Genomic DNA, 25,358 nt, shown 5'->3' on the forward strand with positions numbered 1-25,358 from the left:
TTATTTCTCCAACCCAAAAGATTGAAATTGATTTTGTATGTGGTCCACCACTGTTGCTGTGCATTAGGATAATTAGTAAAAAGTAATAATCACGAACAGTCCTGGAGAAAGATCTGCTGCTGGTCAGTTTGCACTCTCAAGAAATTTGTTTTCCTAATTTTCAATGTGGTTCTGAATCTGAATTTTTTTTAAAGTATTTTAATATAAAATATTGACAGTTCAATGTGAGTAAGCGATTTCTTCATTACCAGTTGGAACACTGGGGTAAGCAATGAAAATCTATGCTTTTCGGTACTGTATCTGGCATTTGCTTCATTCTTGATCACAGCACCTCATTGCCATGGAGATATTTTGTTTTATGGTATTTTATTGACAGAGACTAATACATATGCCAATATGAAATTTGGGAGCAATGCATATTAATTTGAGAAACTTGCAAAAATAGGCTGTTCAAACAAGCTTGACAACTTAATGATCTTGAATGACATATACTTATAATGAAAGTACAGTGGGACATTGACTTGAAATGTGAGATATAAGTACACCCAATTTTATTCACCAATACTGGAGGAAATTAAAGGGGTAACACATGCTAAAGGCATTAAAACATATTTTCTAGGATTCTGGAATTTTGCCTGGAAAATACTGGTTTGTATACATTTTCAGGTATTTTGCAGTCTGCAAAGATTGCATGATTATTTTATATGTTAAGGAAATTTAATCAAATCAATTCATTTCAATTCTGTCATAATTTATGAAAGAAATATTTTCTTTATATTGTAAAACTTCTTCCTCTCAGAAACAGGTAATGATATGTTAATGACAGAAGAAAGAATTCATTTTCTTGAAAGTTTCTCTATCACTAACTATGTACTTACAATCTTCCCAGCTTTTGAGTTCAATTTTGAATATTGTAGCCAAGGTTAGAATTATAACGACTTTCAAATATATTTCCCAGCTATCACTCAATTATAAAACCATGTTCCTGTAATACATGTTTAAGGATGTTCAAGAAAATGATTCATCCTAAAAACTTCATGTTTTTTTCATTATGAATGATGCATTATTATTAATTATGAACACAACATGCACAGCTATCAAGTCTTGAAGTGGAACTTGAAACCAGAGCTTCTCACTGCACCACAAGATTACACTCTCAATATCTATCTCATCAAATCTTTTCATTAACTTAAGGATAGTAATCAGGAAACCCTTCAGTGTTCTCTTTTCTTGAGAACACAACCTCAGTCAGATCCATTTTTCCATTTCATTATAAGTTCTCAGATTGTATTATTCTTATAAACCTATTTTGCACTTCCTTCATTTCCTTCAGTTATGGTCTTTAAAGGAGATGTGATAGTATAGGAATTCTGCTTTTCAGTATTGTTGTGCTAGAAATTAATCTCAGTACAATGTTTGGTTTATAGAGTTACAGAGGTCTATAGTACAGAAAAGGCCCTTTGGTCTATTGAGTCTGTGCCAGTCCAAAACAACCATCTAATTATTCTAATCCCATTTTCCGTCACTTGGCCTATAGCCCATGCAGGCAGTGAGTTCCAGAATTCCATCGCCCTCTGGGTTAAAAAGTCTTTCCTCACATCTCCCCTACACCTACTGCCCCTTACCTTAAATGTATGCTCTCATTCATTGATCCCTCCACCTTCCTAGTTAACTGTCTATGCCCCTTATAATTAGACACACCTCAAGCATGTCCCCTCTCCTCTGCTCCAAAGAAAACAACCCCAGTCGATCCAATCTTGCTTCATAACAAAAATGGCCCAAGCAACATCTTGGTATATCCTCTCCTGCACAATCTGTTTGCTCCTATAATGTGAATTCGAGAACTGGCTTAAATAATTTTTTGTCCAGTTCCAGCATTACGTCCCTGCTCTGCAATTCTACAACTCAAGCAATAGAGACATGTATCCCATATGCCTTCTAATTAATCACTTTATCGACTGTTCCCACTACCTTAAGGGACCAGGTAATATTCACACCAAGTTCCTTCTAATCCTCGATGCTTTCCAGGGTCCTACCATTCATCATGTATTCCCTTGCCTTAATTGTCCTGTCCAAGTGCATAATTTCACATTTATCCAAATTGAATTCCATTTGCCATCAATCAGCCCATTTGACCAGCGCATCCAAATCCTCCCATAATTTAAGGCTATGCACCTCACCAAATACTACCCAACAAATTTTCATAACATCCACGAACTTACTAATCAACACTTCTGTGTTTAATATATTTGTATATACCACATTTACATATACCATTTATATTACCACAAACAGCAAAGGTACCCACTCCAATCCCCACAATTTCTTAATGGTCTTATTACCTTGCATTATGAATTTTGATAATTTATCTGTACCCTAGCTCTGTCCATTTTTTAACCATTTTCCATCCATTCATATGATATGGGGGTTGCTAGGAAGGTTTGCATTTGTTAACCATTCCTATTTATCTTTGAGAAGGTTGTGGTGAACTACTTTCTCGAAACCCTGTAAGCTGTGTGATGAAGGTATACATACGATACTGTTAGAGAGAGAATTCCATGAGCTTGAATGAGGATAGAGGAGGTTTAGTGGCATATTTTCAGTCAGAAAGGTGTGTGACTTGAAAGGCAATTTATAGGTGATACCTGTGGCCCTTGTTTTTCTTGTGGCACAGATTATGTGCTTGAAAAGTGTTATGATGTTGAAGGCATATACTGTACCTGTAAGAGAGAATGAATACTGTTTTGCATTGAGAGCATACAATCACAAGTCATATGACTGACTAGCAGTCCCAGAGTGTCCTGGAAAATTGAAAATATGTTGCATTTGGGTATGAAATGGATACCTGAATTGGTTGATGTTCTGGCAATTCAAATTTAGTCAATCAGTTTATATTATGCCCCAGGATACTAATCCAATTGAGTTCGAATTTTTTTTTTGCCAACATTGAACTAATGAAATGACCCAATGTTGGGGATATAATAAAGGCAGGCAGTTTGAAAGTCAGACAGAGCAACTGTCATTGAAAGAGCAACTGCTATTTGAACCCCTCCCTATCAAAGCTACCTTTTCTTTTGAAACATTTTCACAGGAAACACAAAGCAGCTAACCTGTGAAGATCTTCAACTGGAAGAAGAAAGATGCTGAGATGACAGCCACTGTATTGTTTTGAAATTAAGTTGATGTAATTTTAATAAGTGTTTTTTGTAGAGTTGGAGGCAGATAATAAGCAGTTAAGAGAAAGGAAGGCCGAGAGTTGTGCATAGTTGTTCTTTAATGTTCACTTATTTCTTTATTTTCTTTAGACAGTGGAATTTGGGAGTTCTCTGTCACTATATTTTAACCGATTATGAGGTGAGGTGAGCTTTTCTGACTGTTGGTTTAATCAACAGAAGGATTCGCTGCCATGTTGTACAGAAGGAACTTTGGCAAATTGAACCTGTGCAATTTGTTTATGGTTCAAATGATAGTCATGATCAGTGTCTGGCAGAGGCTATGAATGTTTGATTTGAAGTGCATGCCAATCAAGCAGATTGGTATTGAGTTTCATTTGTTTTGATGGAGCTGCACTCATCCATGAAAATGAAAATTATTCCAACATTCTCCTAGTTTGTTCATTGTGGATGATAGTGGGAGACAGGAATTGGGATTGTCTCTGCAGAATTCCCAACATATGAACTTGTTCTTCTAGTCACAGAACTTGTGTGGCAGTTAGGTTTCTTGTCAATGGCACTCTCTAGGATATTGTTCATGTGGTGGATGTGGGAGGAGGATTTAGTGATGGCAATGACATTGAATGTAAGGGGTTCCTTTCTGTATATTTTTTATAAGTGTATGGCCTCCATATGGTTTCTACTTGTGCTAAAGTTAGTGGGCGGCACGGTGGCACAGTGGTTAGCACTGCTGCCGCTGCCTCACAGCGCCAGAGACCCGGGTTCAATTCCCGCCTCAGGCGACTGACTGTGTGGAGTTTGCACATTCTCCCCATGTCTGCGTGAGTTTCCTCCGGGTGCTCCGGTTTCCTCCCACAGTCCAAAGATGTGCAGGTCAGGTGAATTGGCCATGCTGAATTGCCCGTAGTGTTAGGTAAGGAGTAGATGTAGATGTAGGGGTATGGGTGGGTTGCGCTTCGGCGGGGCGATGTGGACTTGTTGGGCCGAAGGGCCTGTTTCCACACTGTAAGTAATCTAATCTAATCTAAAGTTCATGGAATCATACAGTGCAGAAGAGATCCTTTGGCCCATTGAGTTTGCACCAACAAATGAAAAACACCTGACCTTCAACCTAATCCCACTTACTGGCATTTGGCCCATAGCCTGAATGTTACGATGTACTCAGTGCTCATCCCGGTACTTTTAAAGGATGTGAGGCAACGTGTTTCTACTACCTTCCCAGACAATGCATTCCAGACTGTCACCACCATCAAGGTAAAAATGTTTTCCTCAAATTTCCCCAAAACCTCCTGCCCCTCACCTGAACCTATGTCACCTCAGGACTGACCCTTCGACCAAGGGGAGCATCTCCTCCTGATCCACACTATCCATGCTTCTTACAATCTTGTACACCTCAATCAGATTGCCCTCTCAATCTTCCCTGCTTCAAGTAAAACAACACAAGCCTATCTAACCTTTCCACATCACTTAAATTTTCCATCCCAGGCAGCATCCTGGTGATTCTCCTTTTAACCTGTTCCAGTGCAATTGCACCCTTCCTGTAATGACATGACCAGGACTATTTCACAGTTTATTTGTCATTTACTGCAATTTTTATCTATTACTGATGTGTATTTTGTCACAGTTTTCCTCTATCATACCGGCAGCACTCCATCCTCACCCCAACTCTCTATTTGATGCCATTTACAAAATTTTCAATTGAAAATCATTTCTCAAATCTGAATTGCATCTGTAAATAGTCATCAGCAGTGGTCCCAGAACTGATCTTCATGGAATACCAGAGCTTTTAGAATTCACTCATGGAATGTGAGCACAACATTTATTTCCTGTTCCTGGTTGCTCTTGAGAAGGTGATGATGAGCGGCCTTCATGAACTGCTGCAGTCCACCTGCTGTAGGTTGCCCACAATGCCCTTAGGGAGGGAATTCCAGGATTTTGACACAGTGACACTGAAGAAACAGCGATATATTTGCAAGTCGGGATGGTGAATGGCTTGGAGGGAAACTTGCAGGTGGAGATGTTCCCACATATCTGCTGCCCTTATTCCCCAAGATGGAAGTGGTTGTGGATTGGTAGATGCTGTTTAAATTTCTTCAATGCATCTTGTAGATAGTGCACATTGCTGTTACTGAGTGTCATTGGTGGAGGAAATGAATTCTTGGGGGTATGCTGCAAATCAAGAGAGCTGCTTTGTCCTGTAATCCAGCTCAGTGGATTAGCTATCCTAAATTACTCATAGTGTCCAGGGATGTGTCGGCTATGTGGATTAGCCATGACAAATGCAGTGTTAGAGGGACAGGATAGGGAGGTGGGTCTGGATGTGATGCTTGTTGGAGGGTTGGTGTGGAATCAATGTCACGCTATTCAGATTCTATGACTTTGTGATTCTATGAATGCTGTTGGAGGTGTACACATTCAGACAAGTGAGGAGCGTTCAACCACACTCCTGACCTGTGCCTTGTAGATAATGAACTTTGAGAAGTCAGGAAGTGAGTATTCCTAACCTCTGACCTGCTTTTGTAGCCATTGTGTTTATGTGGCAAATCCAATTGAATTTCTGGTCAGTGGTAATTCCAAAGATGTTAATAGTAGGGTTTCAGTAATGGTAATATCATTGAATGTCAAGTGGTAGTGGTTAGATGGTGATTGCTTGGCATTTGTGTAGCATGAATGTTACTTGCTACTTGTCATACCAAACCTGGATATTGTCCTAACCTTCTTGCCTTTCAACATGGATAGCTTCAGTACTTGAGAAGTCTTGAATGATGCTGAACATTATTTAATTATAGGCGAACATCCCCACTTCTGACTTTGATGGAGGGAAGGTCATTGATGATGCAGCTGAGAATGGTTGGACCTAGGCACTACCCTGAAAATCTACTGCAGAGATGTCCTGCAGCTAAGATGACTGACTCCAACAACAATGCCATATTCCTAAGTATCATGTGCAACCCCAACCAGTGGAGAGTTTGCCTTCTGATACCAACAGATTTCAATTTTGCCAAGACTTCTTGATGCCACACTTGGTTGAATGCAGCCTTAATGTCAAAGGATGTCACCTAACTTACCTCTGGAATTACTTTGACCATGTTTAAACTAAGGCTGTAATGAGATGAGCGGCTGAATGGTCCTGATGGAACCAAAACTGGACATCCCTGAGCAAGATACTGCCTAGCAGGTGCTGCTTGATTGCACTGTTCATGATACTTGCATCACTTTACTGATGGTTGTGAGTAGACTGATAAGGCGGTAATTGGCTGAGTTGGATTTGTCCTGGTTTTTGTATACAGGGCATAACTGGCCAATTCTCCATATTGTCAGGTAGATGTCCATGTTGAAACTATACTGGAAGAGCTTAGCAAGGAAAGCAACAAGTTCTGGAATGCAAGTCTTCAATACTGTTGCCAGAATGTTTTCAGGGCCTATAGCCATTGCAGTATCCATTGCCTCCAACCGTTTCTTGAAATATTTTGCCAGTCTGTGTACTTTGAATTCCCACTTCCACTCTGCAGCCAACTTGTAATTCATTCATTAGAAAGGTATTTGTACCTCACTTGGTGGAAGCTGATTGAGAGAATTTTTTTAAGATTAAGATTAAGATTTTTTTTAGAATTTAGAAGTCCAATTCTGATTGACTTTTAATAAGCTCCTCATTATGCTATTCTCTCTAGTAATTTTAAATTCTTGTTGGAGCAATTTTCTAACCAACCTGCTCATAGATGTTATTAATCATTATTAAAATCTCTGAAACAAGTACAACTTGAACCTAGGGTTCCTGGCTCTGAGAGAGGGACTCTATCACTTCATCATAAATGTCCCTTGAACTTCCTGTCCTATTCAACAGCTACTCCAATCCCTTTAACATCTACTGTAGCCCTGTAACAATCTATATAGTAAAACCTGCAAATTGCCATTGGTTTAAGCTTTTCTTTGCCTCAACAGTTTTCTTTGGAGTAACCTTTCCTTCTGATCCAGCCATTACCTTTCATCTTCCTGCATCACCATGATCTTTTTTACATAACATTTATTTCTCCTCATCTTTGAAAATTGATTATATGTAAGAACTGATTTTACAAAATTCCAGCCTTCACAAGAAGCTTTGCCTACCAATATCACGTGAGGGGACTTTATATATTATTTTCACAGTTTTCCATCAGTTAAAGTGAACATAAAGCTTGGTGAAGTAAATTCACAGTTCTCATTCCTTATGGAAAAGGTCTCCTAGAAGAACACGGTTTCAACAAATCATTCTTGTATATACATAACAACCTTGGTTATCCAAATGTCAATAATCTGAATTTCGGATTATCCGATCAAGATCTCAAGGTCCCGTAAAAATGTTATCCGTTATCTGAACAAACAATTATCCAAACAATTAGTTATCCTAACAAAATACACCTCAGATAATCGATGTTGTTCTGTATGTATTTCAGGGCTGTTTTATAAGTCAAATTATTATATTTCGTTCAGAAATGTCTGTTCATTTGAACTAAATAAAATATTATAATGCAGGCTTTTTATCAGAAAATAGGTATGCGGTTTTGATAACTTTCTCCCAATTTCCAAAACACTCTAAAGTGTGTTATTTTTATTCCAATAGTTTTGCTTTTCGTATCTGTAGATATAGAACAAACCAAAAACTGTGCATTTTTCATACCACAATTCATTTTAACAGTTTATCTTTGCTCCATTCCTGGCCAAGTGATCCAGTCAGGGGCTCAGCCAGAGGAATCAGGGATAGTTTCAGTTTCCACATTTGACTCATGCTGCATAAACTGATTTCATCTGAAGCTGTATAATTATTGAGTTTTGAGAAGATTTGTAGCTTATGTTGAGGTTCTGGATGTAGGTTTGCTTGCTAAGCTGGAAGGTTCATTTTCCGACGTTTCATCACCATACTAGGTAACATCTTCAGTGAGCCTCCAGACAAAGCCCTCCTGATGATTCCTGCTTTCTTTTTACATGTTTGGTGATGGCTGGTGATGTCATTTCCTGTAATTATGCCATTTCATGTGGCAATGTCATTTCCAGTTGTTTGCCTTAGAGGATGGTAAGTAGGGTCCAAGTCAATGTGTTTGTTGACAGAGTTTCTGTTGGAATGCCATGCTTTTAGGAATTCTCATGTATGTCTCTGTCTGGCTTGTTCTAGGATGAATGTGTTGTCCCAGTTGAAGTGGTATTCTTCCTTATCTGTATGTAAGGATACTAGTGAGAGAGGGTCATGTCATTTTGTGGCTAGTTGATGTTTATATACCCTGATGGCTAGTTTTCTGCCTGCTTGTCTGAAGTAGTGTTTGTTACAGTTCTTGCACTGTACTTTGTAAATGACATTAGTTTTGCTTGTTGTCTGTATAGGGTCTTTCAAGTTCATTAGCTGTTGTTTTAGTGTGTTGGTGGGTTTGTGGGCTACCATGATGCAAAGGAGTCTGAATAATCTGACAATCATTTCCGAGATGTTTTTGATGTAGGGGAGCGTGGCTAGGGTTTCTGAACGCATTTTGTCTGCTTGTTTGGGTTTGTTGCTGACAAATTAGTGGACTGTGTGCATTGGGTACCCATTCTTTTTGAATACACTTTATAGGTGATTTTCCTCTACACTGCATAGTTCCTCTGTGCTGCAGTGGAAATAATGTTCTGATGCAGCTTCGTTTATGGATGTTGGGATGATTGCTTTTGTAGTTCAATTTTTGGTTCGTATGTGTTGTTTTCCTGTGCTGGTTTGATGTTCCCCATTGGCTGTTCACTCTACTGTGACATCTAGGAATGGCAGTTTGTGTTGTTTTCCTCCTCTTTAGTGAATTTTATGCCCATAAGGGTATTATTGATGATCTTGAAGGGTTCCTCTAAGTTGTTTCAATTAGTGATGACAAAGGTGTAATCCTCATAGCGGAGCCAAAGTTTGGGTTGAATGGTTGGCAGAGCTGTTTGTTCAAGTCTCTGCATTACTATCTCTGCTAAGAACCATAATATCGGAAATCCCATGGGTATTCTGTTGGTTTGTCTGTAGGTTTTGTTGTTGAAGGTGAAGTGGATGGTAAGGCATAGGTCCATTAGTTTGATGACAATGTCCTTGCTGATGAAGTTGGTGGTGTTTGGTGTATGTGTCTTTGGGTCTTTTAATAGCGTAGTCAGTGTTTCTTTGGCCAGGTTGATGTTGATTGATGTGAACAGGGCTGTTACATCAAAGGAGACCATTATTTCATTCTCTTCTGTCTTAGTGTCTTTGATGGTCTTCAGGATTTCTTGGGTGAAGTGGATGGAATGGCAGAAGTCTTCTACTAAGTGTTTTAGTCTTTGGTTCAATTGGCTCCTTGGCCAGTCTGTAAGCTGGCATTCCAGGTAGTGAGACTATGAGTCTGAGGGGGCTCCTGGTTTGTGATTTTTGGGTAATCCATGGAAGAATGGTGTGTTGCATCCGTCTGGTTTCATTTTTTGGATATCAGTCTTATTTACTTCTCAAGATTTCTGAATTTTTTTGAATAGGGCTGTGATTCGGTTCTCTAGTTGTGGGGTCGGCCTATCACCACTTGTTGGTAAGTGTCGGTATCTGCAAATAGTGCGTTCGCTTTTTCAATGTAGTCCCTTTGATTTAAAATGACTGTCAAGCGTCTTTTGTCTGCAGGTGGAATAACAATGTTTTTGTCTTTTTTTAGTCTTTCTAGTGCTTTCCTTTCTTGTATATAGAGTGTGTTTCCATCCTTTTTTTCTGCTTAACTTTGGTGCGACTACCTGTCTGATAGTTTGTTCTGTGAGTTCGTTGTCTTTCAGTGTTGTTTCTAAAACTGCTAAGAAATCTTTCTTGTCTGCATCCTGGAAGTTGTACTTTAATCCTTTTTCAGTGTCTGTTAAGGGTTGGTCCAATAAATTTTTTATCCATGCTTCTGTGTTGTCAGTGTTGTTACTTTGGGTAAGTTTATCTAGGTTTTTCTGCAATTCTAGTTTTTTGTTGTACTGTTTCTGTCCATTCATGGTCTGTTGCATGACTGAGTAAAGATTTTTGGTACAAAATTTCCCAGTTGTATTTACAGAGTATATTTATAATTGTATAATAATAATTGGTGTTGGTTCGGGAAAATTAGATTCCCACCTCTTGATTACCATCCAATAACCCTTGCTGAAATTACACAATGGTGAGGTCAGGAAAGGTTGGGCTTTTGAGATTGCTTAATCCAGCAACATGCCTGGTCTTGCTATTGGTCCATAATGACTGGATACTGGAACACAATCCAGGCTCATGGACTTGTAGCCAACGAGGATCTAAAATCGTCAAAGGAAGACAGAGAATTGGTGGGAGAGGCAATATTTTAGAAAGGTAAACTTTATTGATTTTTTTATAACCGACACAATGATTTTAAAATTCCTAGCAAGCTTCCAGGTAAAGTGAATATTAGTGAAATGTTATAATGAAACTGTCAACATGCTGTGCATTCAATTTGCATGCACTAAACACCTATGATAAGTACAGATGATGCTAATCATATGGTATGGTTAACTGCAAGCAATTGTAATTATTTTAATAAATGAAATATAATGTACTTCTTTCTTTATTAATGTACAGCTGAAAGAAATTTCCTTCTACTGTCAATGTATTTCGAGCTCATAGCATTAAATGTTACTAGCGGGAGATTATCCATTCTAAATTCAATTAAAGTAGCACCTCCTGCGATTTCTTGCTCATTTCGAATCTTCTTTGTAAATGATTTTTCTCATCAAAAATCAGAACAAACCCCCATTAGTAATTTAGATTAATTATTATGACTTAATATGTCCCAGTGGAACCTTTTGAATGAATTCATTATAAACATCAACAAAATAGTGTTAGTTTTCCCCTGTTGGCATTATGACAACATTAAAACTGCAGTAACTCATATTTGAAAAGTTAATTCCAAGAAGATGCCGATATAAAACAATTAATTAAATGGTGAAATAAATTACACATGTTAAAACAGATGGTTTTGAATGAGGCAGCTGTAAGCTGTGAATATAACAAGGGATAAAACTGGGAAAAGTGGTGATTAGATAAAGCGTAATGAAGATCAACATAATTTCATTGAGAAAACTTCAGCATACAAATGCAGTAGAGCATCCATTAAGACAAAAGATTAATTTTGTTTCGGCACCAGTATGTGCAAAGCAATCAGTTGGATAGATGTATTTTTTATTTAAACCACAATCATTGTTTACTTCACCAAGCTGCAGAATATATTGTAATGGCTTTCCTTCATTTAAGCATACTTTTGATATTTATTATATTGTATTTCTTAAATTTGGCTGTCCTCATTGACATCAATTCCTATTAATCATTCACACTGATAGTAGGTTGTCTAAATTTATCCATTTTGATTGCCTTGAAAGGAGGTAGAAACTGTGGGGGAAGGGAATATACAGATGACACCTTTGACTTTCGGAATCACAAAAGTGAGGAAGTAGACATTTTTTGTGAAATGCCGAATAGGTTCTGTGCAGTGCCATTTTTGTAAAAATACAAAATTGATTTAAATTATATTTTGTGCATTATTAGTGGTATTAAGCCTACAGTCAACAGTGTAACTCCTAAAGAAGATTAAGCTCCTATTCTTTGAGCTCCTTACTTAAAACTTTCAACTTGGTTTAACACTTGTCAGTTAAAAAGGCATGCAGATATCTTATGCAGTAATGCCAATTTGTAGCTCTGAACATATATAAGGTGAAATAAACAAGTTCAGGAATAAAATAGCTGTCAAAAACATCAAAGCATAATGTCAAAACATTTAAATGAGTACACCCTTGACATTTAAACAGTTATTAAGTGACACATAAAACACTTTTAAATTGAATTGCTGTTTGTATTGACTCAGTTTGACATTTTCCCCTGAATTACTGAAGAAATGAGCACAAATTCCAAATTAATATCTAGAGTCATATTTATCTTTAAATATCTGTCTGAAAATGAAAAAACTTATAAAAAAGGGAATGTTTTCTAATTTGAATGAGAATGCTTCATTTGCTCGCATACAGCAAATATTTTCAGACATAATTTGCATGTTTTTATGAATGAATCATCTCCATTAGTTCCAGTCTCACATTATGCTATTTTACATAATCCATGTGCATTGGATATGAATATATTATTTCCATGCCAGATTTTTTTTTTTGTGTGGACATGCGTATTTTATGGATCACAGCTTTAAGCTCAGGGGACCAGAGGAGTTGGTTGATGGCGAGTGAATACTCTTCTGAATGCCACCTCTGAACTACCACAACCTCTCTTCGTAAATACAGAGACAATCATTAAAATACGATAATCTAGTAAACCAAGTTTAGAAACGTATGAAATAGTATTATGGCTTCTGTGGCTTCAGTCCAACCCGTCCATGCTGATCAGATATCCCAACCCAATCTAGTCCCACCTGCCAGCACCTGCCCCATATCCCTCCAAACCCTTCCTATTCATATACACATCCAAATGCCTCTTAAATGTTGCAATTGTACCAGCCTCCACCACATCCCCTGGCAGCTCATTCCATACACGTACCATCCTCTGCATGAAAAAGTTGCCTCTTAGGTCTCTTTTGTATCTTTCCCCTCTCGCCCTAAACCTATGCCTTTTAGTTCTTGACTCTCCGAACCCAGGGAAAAGATTTTGTCTATTTATCCTATCTATGCCCCTCATAATTTTGTAAACCTCTATAAGGTCACCCCTCAGCCTCTGACACTCAAGGGAAAACAGGCCCAGCCTGTTCAGCCTCTTCCTGTAACTCAGATCCTCCAACCCTGGCAACATCCTTGCAAATCTTTTCCAAACTCTTTCAAGTTTCACAACATCTTTCCGACAGGAAGGAGACCAGAATTGCACAAAATATTCCAGCAGTGTCCTAACCAATGTCCTGTACAGCCGCAACATGACCTCCCAACTCCTGTACTCAATACTCTGACTGATAAAGGAAAGCATACCAAGCGCCTTCTTCACTATCCTATCTACCTGCGACTCTACTTCATGAGGTTAGGAAAAATTCACATATCAGAATGCACACATGTGGTACCATATGCTGGATTTTCTGGGCCCCATGGATCAGTTCACCACTGATAGTCCAGAGATGGAATTTCTGTTCTTCCATTACAGAGTGTTCTGCATCGAGGAATTGCCCCATTGTTGCTACAGCACCAAATGACAGCAGGCGCCACTGCTTGAACTATAGGAAATGCCCAAGTAAAAATCATCACTAGAGCCAGGCATCAAAGTGAGTGAGATGGAATTTCACTGGAGTCAGACCCTGGCAAGGGGAAGAGAGTGGCTGGAAGCATTATAAAGGGGAAATTATGATTTTTGGATGGAGTGTGGCCCTAAAGGGTGGAAGGACCTGCAAAAGAAGTTGCCTCCTTGTCCAAATGTAGCCAGTGCAACAAGAGCTGCCAAGATCTCCTGGTCTCTGCTACCCTTTATTTTGAGGAAAATAAAGACAGATGATGGATGAAGCCCTTAGATAACTAAATACGCCCAAAGGCATGCAGGCTGTTCAGTACCCCCACCATCCAATGTAAAATTTCATAAAAGTCAGGTCAAGGGTGCAGGCAGGAAAATGGTCAGAAGGCCAGATCCTAGATTTTATGATCCCTGTCCACCTTCAAACACATTAGTGGGCAGTACTAAATCCAGACCACAATCTGGACTGTGAATGTAAGTGAAATAACTCCACAGAGGCTGCTATCCATCACAAAGTCACCCTTTATTTGCACATGCATAGTTCTTGACATTGTTTCAGTTCCCTCAGAGCTAGCTCTCAGAGTTAACAGAACCTCTGGCACTCCTGTTTATAGCTGTCAGCTAGGGTTCCCTGATGGGACCAGACTAACAGCCCAAATCAGGCAACTCATATTCCATGAGGTCCATCCTGGCTGACCTCATTACAATCACCACAGTAAGAATGTAAGATCTTTCACTTTCTCTCTCATGGATTTGTTACTTGAGTCTCCTACAATGGTACCTCCATTCCATACAAGTCCATCAGAGGTGATCCTCACCCAAATGGCACACTTCTGCAGATCCTCCTTAGGTAAATTTACAGGGACCTGCTATCAGAGATGCCCCAAAGACTCCATTCATAAACCCCATTAAATGATCTAATCAACTTGGGCAAAATTGAAGTAGTAGCAATAAAATTGTTCAAATTACAATCCGTGCCCCGTTCAAGTAGATTAAACACACAGACACACACAGGCCTTCTTTCAAATATATCTTCTCTGATCTCTTTTGTTCTTTTCTCAAAACAGACTATTTGTTTGTGTTTTCTGTGTCTGGCCACACAGCTTTGTGAATCTTAACCTAGCTATTCTGCTTCCAGATCATTGGCTGCCAGGTCACATGAAACAAGATTTCTTATCATCGAAGAACTCTTTAAAAATGATGCAAACTCTTGGAAGTCATTTTAAAATTTGTTGAAACAGAAATGTTTTCCACAAATAATTTAATGAAATTTTAAAATCGACAGTACCAGCAGTATGGTACTCTCCACAGAGGTCCAGGATTTGTGTGGACAGAACAAGCAGCAACATATCTCCCCAACCAGTCCCAACTGCAACGTGAAGAGGAGGAAATTAGCCAAACTCCACCCATGGGTCTGGTGATCACAATATATGATTAACCCAGGCACTCAGACAGTTTTGCAGTCAGTACAGTAAACTTGAGCTACCTTCTGTTCTACATGATTTCTTCCTATCCCTTGCATTCTCCATGTTGTTCATTGCCTCCAAACATTAGCATGGAGCCCAATAGTGTAGGTCCTTCGTGTCATTTGTTGTATCATCTATATCTTGTAAGGTTTTTGGCTTAGTGTGTCGATGACAGCCACTTTTTGGAATAAAATCTTGTAGAGTAAACAAGATGAGGTTTATTGCTTCTTTGCAATTATTTACAGGCTATAAGAATCGATTTTAATCAGTATAAGACTATTAGGAGGACCTAGCCTTCAGTCTGTGTTTCACAAAATCCTAGATTTCTCTCCCACCAAGTCTTCATGACATCACCACCTTACTGCATTTAATCAGGTAATAAATATCTCAAACCCTTCAAGATCCAAATGCAATATCACCTTTCTGATGACTGTTTGTCATGCATTTGTTTGATAATTACATTTACCACCCTCCCATCTCCCCTGGTTTTTGACTTTACAAATTCAGATGATCTTGAGGTTTTGTTCTTCTCCCTAAATGTGTTCTCTTCAGACATGGAAGAATAGTAATTTGTTGTGTTGACGGTAGTTGTCTCGGCTGTCTTTCTGATGGCGTGAGGCCTGAAGTTCTCTTCTGAAATGGAGGACCTTTGCTCTCATGTATTTCTTTCATGGAGCAGGGCATCCCTACAACATCAGACACTTTTTTCTTGGCCATATCTTAATCATTAGATATTGATTGTATCTGCTTAGTGCTGTATTCAATAGAATAATATGCAAAGTGGACACCCAATCACTCAACCTCACTAATGTACAGCAGGCCACATTGTGAGCAATGAATATAGTAAAACAAATTAAAATCACTGCTATGTCTGGAAGGAAACTTTAGGCTTTAGATCTTGAGAGAGAGGAGATAGCAAAGCAAAAATTGCACCGTTGTGTTTGAATGGAGAAGTGCCATGGGAAGCAAAGAGGGTGTTGGTGATGTTTGTGGGAAAACCAAGGTATTGTGGAGGGAACAAGCATTGAAAATGTTGACATGGCAGGGTAAAAATTTTGGTTTTGCTTTCAGAAAGTGTTGATCATGATTCAACTATTGACAGTCATTCTTTGCTACAATGTTTACCTTTTTTTCTACAACATCTTTGCCATTTAATCTCTGCTGCCTTCTATGCTAAACCACATCTTTCTTTTTGTTCTTCCTTCTCCTTGACCCCCTTTCAATAATATAAAATCCAACTATTTCCACTTTCTTTTAGATCAAAATAAGAGTCATATTTATCTCAAAATGTTACCTCTGTTTTTCTGTGCATAATTCCTGCCAGACTCACTGAATATTTTCAGCACATTCTGTTTTATTTCTGATTTCAACCTTCTGCTGTATCTATGTTTCTATAAATGGGACTATTGGTGAATGGAAAATTGTAGCTGAGAATTTTCATGTTTTTCCATATCCAAACACACAGCATAAGGCTGCCTCTGAAGTAGCCTTCCTTCTCTCTACTTCCAGATCATATTGTGTTTCCTCATCCTCAGCTTCCTGTTTGATAGGATGTACTGGGTTCTGATTCCTAATAATAGTGAGGTTGTGTAGTATGCAGAATGTTACCACGGAGCATGATAACTGCTCAACTATGAAGGTCTCCTCCATAGTGATCCATTATACACACCAGATATTACTGTCTGATTTACTCCAGAAATAATGATGAACACTAGTATCACACCATTATTTCTAGAGCAAAATCCAGGGCATTAAATTTTTCAGTGTGTTTGCAATGTTCTTAATTTTTACAGCTGAGGGCCTTTGCTTTAGGTACTTGGTTGCGGATATTGACATTTCCATCTAATTAATCACCAGGACTGAACAAGCTAACCTACCAGTGAACATTAGCTGCAGACAATGCATATTGATTAACTGTACTGCAGCCTTAATCTGCAGCTGTAGCTGCCACCTTGCACTGAATTAAAAATGAGATTGACTGGTAAATATGCAGCATTGTTGTAGTCACTGGGTACTGTCAAGCAAGACGTCTGAAATCGAGCCAAACAATAGAGTGAAATTAACCTGGGTCTTTTGCCTGTTATTCCTTCTGTCTTCTCCATTCATTTTTATTCCCCACCCTGCTGATCCTTCTTTCTGAAACGGTTTGACCAGGCTGAAGTGCTTCCCACCATTTCACTATAGGTCAAAGTGATCACAAACCTCATTTTTTCAATTCAGATGGGACAGCTGTTCACCAAGAAGTAAATGCTTTGTTAACACTTTCTGAGTGAAATTCACAAAAGAGCTTAATGCAGCACAAAGCTTACATAACTAATCTCTGAAAACATGGGCAATTTCATGTTAGTTTACTGTAAAATTTTGATGCCTTCTAAGTGACAAAACACAAAACAGATTTTTTAAGTATAGATTACAGGTCACGTTTATCATTAAAGTGATAATAATTTTAAAATATTTGTAGCAAGCAAAGTATTTTTTTTAAATTGTGGTTGTTGGAATCACATGCTATGAATTTCCATTGTTTCAGTACAAGAATATTTGGATGGGAAATTCCTTTTGTCTGTAGCTCAGATATTTAACTGGTTGATTTGAGTTTGTTGTCAAGATCATGCACAATGACCCTGTTGTGCAAATTGCTCATGTTATATCGCTGGACGAGTGATATATAAGGTGATAGTTTTCTTATAATTCTATTAATAAATGACAACTATACCAGAAGCCATTTAACAGAAGAAATAGAATATTATAAACAGAGGAAAGAAACATGTTACTTCTATTTACACAATTTTACTTGACCATGATTAAGACACAGAAATGTGCCAGTCAGATAAATGTATTCCCTCACACTCTCAAAGAATTCAATTGTTTGCACCATTTTCAATGACCATTCATGCCCGCAATTAGGAAGTTACCCTCCATTGGACTTTCTGAATTTCTCACACATCTTAGATACGTTGTTACAACTCCAGACTAGATGGGGAACTTTAGCTCCCAGGTAAGAGGTTTGAGCCATTTGTCCAGGAGTTGCAGTTAGGGTCAGATGTGTTTAATGATCGGCCCTCCTCTGTATCCACCAACAGATTTTCCTCTTCAAGAGGGTAGCCAGAGGCAGCTTTCTGATTTTGAAAGGCATAGAAATGGTTATAGTCATTGGACAGCTGATTGCAAGTTACTGGGGTGGGTGTTTGAGAGGAATTTGTGTGTGGGATGTTAAGAGTAGTACATATATTCCTTGTGGGACCCTGCTACAACAGGTTTTACATTTAACCTCAGAGGAGTCCAACTGGGTATCTTCCAGGTATCTGTAACAGACACCAAGCTGACATTTAAAACACTTTTCATTTTCTGGTAAAAATCCCTTATCTGATAGCCTTAGCCTTCAATAGCACAGTTAGTATGTGACCTCATTCTCACGTGACTGCCATTTAGGGTCATCCTATCTCCCTGCCCTAGCCTCTCTGCACTGCTGCCCAGTCAGCTACATTCTGTAATCTAGCCTGTAAAGTCCACAGGGACTCAATATCTGAACTGCCATTTAAGAGGAACAGATTGAATGGCAGTCATTCTTCTTAAAGGCTGCACTGTTTTCAACCACTGACTCAGGGGCTTCAATTTTCTCTGCATCTGAAACGAAAGTGAGAAATAAGAGTTTGTTTGTGGTGCATAAGGAGAACAGAGAGCGAAATGTAAAAGCAAAATACTCTGGATGCTGGAAATACGAAATAAAAACAGAAAGTGCTGGAGAGACTCAGCAGGTCTGGCAGCACCAATGGAAAGAGAAACAGAATTAATGCTTTGAGTCTGAGATGACTCTTATTTGCAACTCTTTAAAGAGGGAGAAGTATTTGGTGCTTGCTGGATGATTGTGGAGCTCGTCATGCAGAGTTTTTTTGTTTTGAGATTATAGAAAGCTCTGTGAGATCTGAATGATCAGTAATAAAAACATCCTGCATGATATTGCCACCAGTATTGTCAGTCACCACAGCCTTGAAGTTGCCCTGTCAGGATGGCAAGCTGCCTTCCTTAAAGGGAAAAGAGTATGACTGGACAAGCTGTTCCTCCTTCCGTGCCAAGCTGCCAAGAAAGCCAAGAGCATGATCATGTGAATCCTATGACGTGTTTCAGGAACAGAGGCTTTATTGTGAATCACTAATAGCATGTGTTGTGGGTCAGTGAGGACAGTGGTGAATGTGTGAGAAAGAGGACCCAAAACATTAACTCTGTTTACTCTGCTGCCTGACTTGCAGAGATTTTCCAGTAATTTCTGATTTTGTTTGAGAACCAGGTTTATTGAAGTATGCTGCAGTCATTAGGTGAATGAATGTTCCTGGTCTAAGGACAGATACTCTCTAAATTCTTCACCTTATGAGCAGAGTAGCTGCCTACAGGATCTCCTGCTCCCAGAACTAATGAATCCTCCTAGCCATTACCTTCAATGCAGGATCGCTGAAATTTGGTGCCAAAGCTATATAATCAGAACAGATTGCCTGATGTGTGAAGCCAGAATCCATTTCTCCTCTTAAGAGCTCCTGGCTGTCTTTAAGTGCTGTCAGAGAAGTCCCAAGTTCAGTTTAATTCCAGTGAGACATCCTTTCTCCATTTCAAGAAATGTTGGGAGTTCTGTGTCATTTCCATGCAGGAGGCCCAACATAATTTGCATGCACAGCAAGCACTTAACTGGCCAGCTGTATGATTGACAACCCTAGAGGGCGAACATCCCAGGCCCAAGAGATGCTGATTGGTCAGAGGTTGGCAGCTTGCAACTGGTGACAATATTGCTGGAAACAGTGGCTGCTCTGGATAATGATTCATAGCCTTCAGCAGAGTGCCTCTCAGGTGGATAGAATTGGTACTAACAAGACCGAGAGGGTGAATCAAATGCAAGCGCAACTTTCTAGAAGATCCAAATAGGGGTGAGTCCTGTTAATTCTTTGATTCACCACTAAATTTGAGTTGGCTCATTGACAATTGGCTTTTACTATTTCTCATTCACAGGATGAGGCATCACTGGCTAGTCCAACATTTATTGTTTACCCTTATTGCCCAGAGGGCAGATAAGAGTTATTACTTGGGTCTGGAGTTACATGTAGGTCACCCCAGGTAAGTACAGCATCTTCCTTCCTCAAGAATATTAGTGAACAATATGTGTTTTTCTAACAATCAACAATAGATTCTGGTATTCATTAGACTCTTAATTCCAGATTTTAATTAAGTTCAAATTCCACCATTTGCTACTTGAACCCTGGTTTCGAGAACATTAACAGGTCTAGCAATAATACCATTAGGCCTTCGCCTCCCCTAAGTGATTCCTTGATAAGCTTCAAAGACAAAATACTGCAGATGGTCAAAATCTGAAACAAACACAGGGAAAGCTGGAGAATCTCAACAGGTCCAACTCTAGTGGGCTCCACTAAATTCAGGGCATTATATCTCACTTTGCCACATCCCTAATGACCAGCAGTCAATGAGTAGCACATCTGCATGATAAGGATCAAGACTCACCAATATCGCATGTTTGCTACATTGTTATAGTAGGCATGGGCACTTACCCTCCTCAGTCTCTTTGTGGGCATAATTGGAATCCTGAACCATGGTTTTCAGAATTTAAGGCTAAAACAGATGTATTTTAGATGGGATGTTAAAGTTTTGAATTAATGAGGCTGCACCATTAGATTTAACTCTTTCATCATCAGCTGTCTCCTATGTTACAACATGGACAATGAAAGCTGTTTGACACTACATGTCACAGTGTCAAATTTAGCCCTGCTCGCAGTGATAATTCTGTGTGCAGCATTCACCATGAGAGTGCCAACTACACTGTTGAATAATAGGCTTTTAACATCTTTGAAGTGATCAGCGACTGTAATCTCAATTTGCGCAACACTGTCCGAAACTAGTTTCCCATCTTCCAGTATGATTGGATCTCTTCCTTGAAGAAAAAACTCAGTCTGTGCTTTGACTTCTAGCATGAATGGCTGAATAATTAGTAGCAAAGAATTAATCTATACTAAGCAATATTTACTTACGATGTCTATTCACTGAAAAACAGGCATTTGAATGTAAAAATCAGATAATATTTGACCTGTCCCGTGATAATTAAAATAGAAACATCCTCATGAATGTTCATTAATAATTGTGTTCACACTCACTATGGATTTTACGATAGGAAGTGGAGAAGGACTCCTACATGTCTTAGATCAAAGCTTAAAAGATATAGCAGTTGGTAATTTCAAACACTGCTATTTAAGTACACAATGCTGGCATGGGCTTGTGATGGTTGATTAAACATACACATGGAAGAAATTCCTTTAATCTGATTTGTATGAACGTGTGTTAGTCTAGAACTCAGGGGTCACTGTGACAAATCCAGAGCACTTTTATCTTGTTCTGGTCTGGTAGCTGTCATTTTAAATCTGGCACCAATACTTCAGATTTGAACCAGCCATGTGCAGACTCTGATCTCATGGCTACGTTATATTTCAGATTGTTTCCCTAGTAACCAGACTGAGAAGGAATGTAACAGAGTATTTTCAATATTTACTGACTTTTAATTAGTTGATTTTAAAAAATGAGACTGCCAGTTATGCATTTCGGACAAATCTTGAAAACAGGCTGAAAACTGGAAAGAAGAAAATACACAACACTTCTGAGTGCACTTGAATCAAACCGACCGGGAACTTTGGAAAGAATCAGTTGAAACTGAGCTCAATAGATTGCATGAGGCCAGCAGGAGGGGAACTACATGCATATAATATGAGACATGGGTTAGCTTTTCAATTCTTGACTCTGCAATTTCCACCATCAAGGAGATATACATTAAGATTTAGCTTATAATTCAATATTCTTATAAAAAGCACCAAGGGTGTACCTGAACCACATATTACACCACTAATTGCAGCAATTTAAGAAAGCAACCCAACATCACCTCCTCTAGTGCAATTAACGAGGGGCAAAAAAGATTGGTATTGTTAGTAATACTTACGTGCCACGAAAATTGTTTGGAAGTTGCATATTATTGTGTTATTTTCCCAGGTGACCATTCTTAGTACTTGTGGTATATCCCATCTCTACCTGTAGGTGATGTTAGGTAAGGGTTGTTTTGATGTAGTTTGTTGCTAACAATCTTCTTTTGTCCTTTCTTTGTTGTGGGGCTATCTGTGGTTTGTGGTAAGGGATGTTTCACTCTGGAATATTCAAAGGAAAGGAACTGTTCTCAGAGAGAAGATGATTTACTGCAGGCAAATAACTACATTTGTTCATGCATGATTACTTGGACCTTAGGGAGCTGGTGCAGAAAAATCCGATTCCTCCAAAAGCTGAAGTGAAACTCCACCTACACACTGTGTGTGACATCAGTAAAATGGGTAGTGTCAATGTGATGGAAACATCAACACCATCAAAAACATTGGGCTGAATTTTATGAGTTTTGACTCAGCTTCTTCCTCCTCAATGTCTTCCTCCTCCTCAGAGCACTCCAATTTCCTAATTCCTTAGAATCCAGAAAATACCTTGATGTCCACTCCAAATGTGCAGAGCACAACATGATAGGATAATGGGGCATACATTGTCTGGACTACACTGGAGTGCCCTTCTCCACCCAGATCAATCTGAGCAATGGAACCACATCTTCAGCATTTATTGTATCCGTTACTCCCAATGCGGTCTCCTCTACATTGGGGAGACTGGGTGCCTCCTAGCAGAGCGCTTTAGAGAACATCACCGGGACACCCGCACCAATCAACCACACCTCCCCGTGGCCCAACATTTCAACCCCTCCCACCCTGCCAAGGACATGGAGGTCCTGGGCCTCCTTCACCACCGCTCCCTCACCACCAGACGCTTGGAGGAAGAACGCCTCATCTTCCGCCTCAGAACACTTCAACCCCAGGGCATCAATGTGGATTTCAACAGTTTCCTCATTTCCCCTTCCCCCACCTCACCCTAGTTCTAAACTTCCAGCTCAGTAACTGTCCCCATGACTTGTCCGGACTTGACCTACCTGCCTATCTCCTTTTCCACCTATCCACTCCACCCTCTCCTCCCTGACCTATCACCTTCATCCCCTCCCCCACTCACCCATTGTACTCTATGCTACTTTCTCCCCACCCCCACCCTCCTCTAGCTTATCTCTCCACGCTTCAGGCTCACTGCCTTTATTCCTGATGAAGGGCTTTTGCCCGAAACGTCGATTTAGAAGCTACTTGGATGCTGCCTGAACTGCTGTGCTCTTCCAGCACCACTAATCCAGAATCTGGTTTCCAGCATCTGCAGTCATTGTTTTTACCACATCTTCAGTAGGTCTATTGTCTGCTCCGTCACAGCCTTGATCAAAGTATGGGTAGCATTGTATCTGCACTCCACATCAGTCAGGGAGTTGTTCGATGGTATCTTGAGCCATGGTCACAGTGGTAGCCCTTATCCCCCAGTAACCAATCTCATGTGGCACTTGGACTTCCGACACACTCAGCACATGCGAAGGATTCGGGATGTAGAGGGTGTAGCAGTTACCAGGGCACACACCTCTATGAAGTGGTAATGGTGATCACAGATCACCTGGACATTAACTGAATGGAACCTCTTCCTGTTTTTGAATTCTGCAGTGTAGTGACAAGGTCTTCTCAGTGCAACATGTGCAGTCAATGGCACCCTGCACTTGGAACTACCCAGCTACCGAATCCTAAGCTGCAGCACTGACCTTGCCATTTGGGAGTAAAAGAAACCAATGTGACCTTACACAAATAGCATTGGTCAGTAGCCTGTTGTATTGTGGGTGCATGACTTGGGTACAGACCTTAAACAACTTCTACCCAAGCAGCACCACATATTGTTAGAAGTGGGAAATAGTACAGGTACCTGGAGTGGGCATCTGGGAAAATATGGGGTCAAATGTTTGGCTCTGGAAAAGCACAGCAGGTCAGGCAGCATCTAAGGAGCAGGAGAGTTAACATTTCAGGCATAAGCTCATCACAAAGTAAAATATATCTAGAACATGCAGGGAAAACAAATAAAAATCAATAAGTATGCTTATTCCCTTCAAGAACTTCTACTGCCTAACGAAAGGACTGAAACACGATTACAGACAAAAGAGAGACATCAGCAACTGTTGAGGCAGCAAAACAGGTGAGCTCAGCACTCCAAAAACAAAAAAGTGATTCAGTAGCTGGTAAGAAGCATTTGGGCGAAAGTGGAGGCTCAGAAAAGAGAGAGAAGCCAGCTGCACTTAGATGGCCCAAGAACTGAGATAAGGAGGAATTTCTTCAGCCAGAGAGTAGTGATTCAGTGGAACTCATTGCCACAGAAGGCTGTGGACTCCAAGTCATCGATTGTATTGAAACAGAGATAGATAGATAGGTTCTTGCTTAGTCAGGGGATCAAGGATAACAGGAGAAGGCAGGAAAATGGGTTCATAAACATGTCAGTCATGATTGAATGAATGGCAGAGTGGACTTAATGGGCTGAATGGCCTAATACTGCTCCTATGGCTTATCGTCTCATAAGAATATAAGCAATAGATGCAGGTGTAGACTATTTGCCCCTTCAATCCTGCCTTGCCATTTAACAGATTACTGGCTGAACTGCCCCAGGGCTCAGTATAGCTATCAACTCCCTGATATTTCAAAATTCTATCCCCCTCCTCTTTCATCAATCTAATCCCCATACATTTTTGGGGAGAATTCCAAATATTTACGATCCTCTGGGAGAAGAAATTTCTTTGCATCTCAGTTTTAAGTGAATGTCCCTTTATTCCCCCTCACAGCGCAAGAGACCCGGGTTCAATTCCCGCCTCAGGTGACTGACTGTGTGGAGTTTGCACATTCTCCCCGTGTCTGCGTGAGTTTCCTCCGGGTGCTCCGGTTTCCTCCCACAGTCCAAAAATGTGCAGGTTAGGTGAATTGGCCATGCTAAATTGCCCATAGTGTTAGGTTAAGGGGTAAATGTAGGGGAATGAGTCTGGGTGGGTTGCGCTTCGGAGGGTCGGTGTGGACTTGTTGGGCCGAAGTGCCTCTTTCCACACTGTAAGTAATGTAATGTGACATATCCCCCAGTTTGAGATCTCCCCATCAGTGGAAACATCTTCTCAATATCAAACCTGTCAAGTTTCCTCAGAATTTTGTATGTTTCAACTTGGTTGATTGGCAAGTGGATTCTGCTCAGAAAAGGTTTTGCCATGGAGAATGCATTACCTATCTGCTGACAGACAAGGTTTTGTTTAAAGTCAAACCAATAAAAACTGAAAGAACCAAGGATGTTATAAATCAGAGACAAAAATAGATGTTGCTGAAAAAACTCAGCAATTATGGCAGTGTCTGTAGAGAGAAATGAGAGTTAACATTTTGGGTCAAGTGCCCCTTCCTCAGTCAAACCAATGCCTTTTTCTCCCAGACAAAGCTTGGGGATTAGCCACTTGCTGATGCATCCCCAGGTGGATGACACTGTTGGAGCTGTTGTGGAACAGCTTGGACTAGGCTGTTTTGAAAGCACAATTTAGTTTTGAAGAGGATGATGTGGATTGGAAGAGAGGATGGAGGAAATAAC

The 25,358-nt window shown here is 39.7% G+C and overlaps 1 protein-coding gene across 6 annotated transcripts in view; it reads left to right on the top strand.

The window, feature by feature from the left end:
* tnrc6c1 (trinucleotide repeat containing adaptor 6C1) overlaps positions 1-25,358 on the top strand; it is a 716,497-nt gene that overhangs the window by 141,450 nt on the left and 549,689 nt on the right. The gene's annotated exons all lie outside the window — the stretch shown is intronic.

Source organism: Chiloscyllium punctatum, chromosome 39 (assembly GCF_047496795.1).
Source record: "Chiloscyllium punctatum isolate Juve2018m chromosome 39, sChiPun1.3, whole genome shotgun sequence".
In the NCBI taxonomy this organism is placed as follows: domain Eukaryota; kingdom Metazoa; phylum Chordata; class Chondrichthyes; order Orectolobiformes; family Hemiscylliidae; genus Chiloscyllium; species Chiloscyllium punctatum.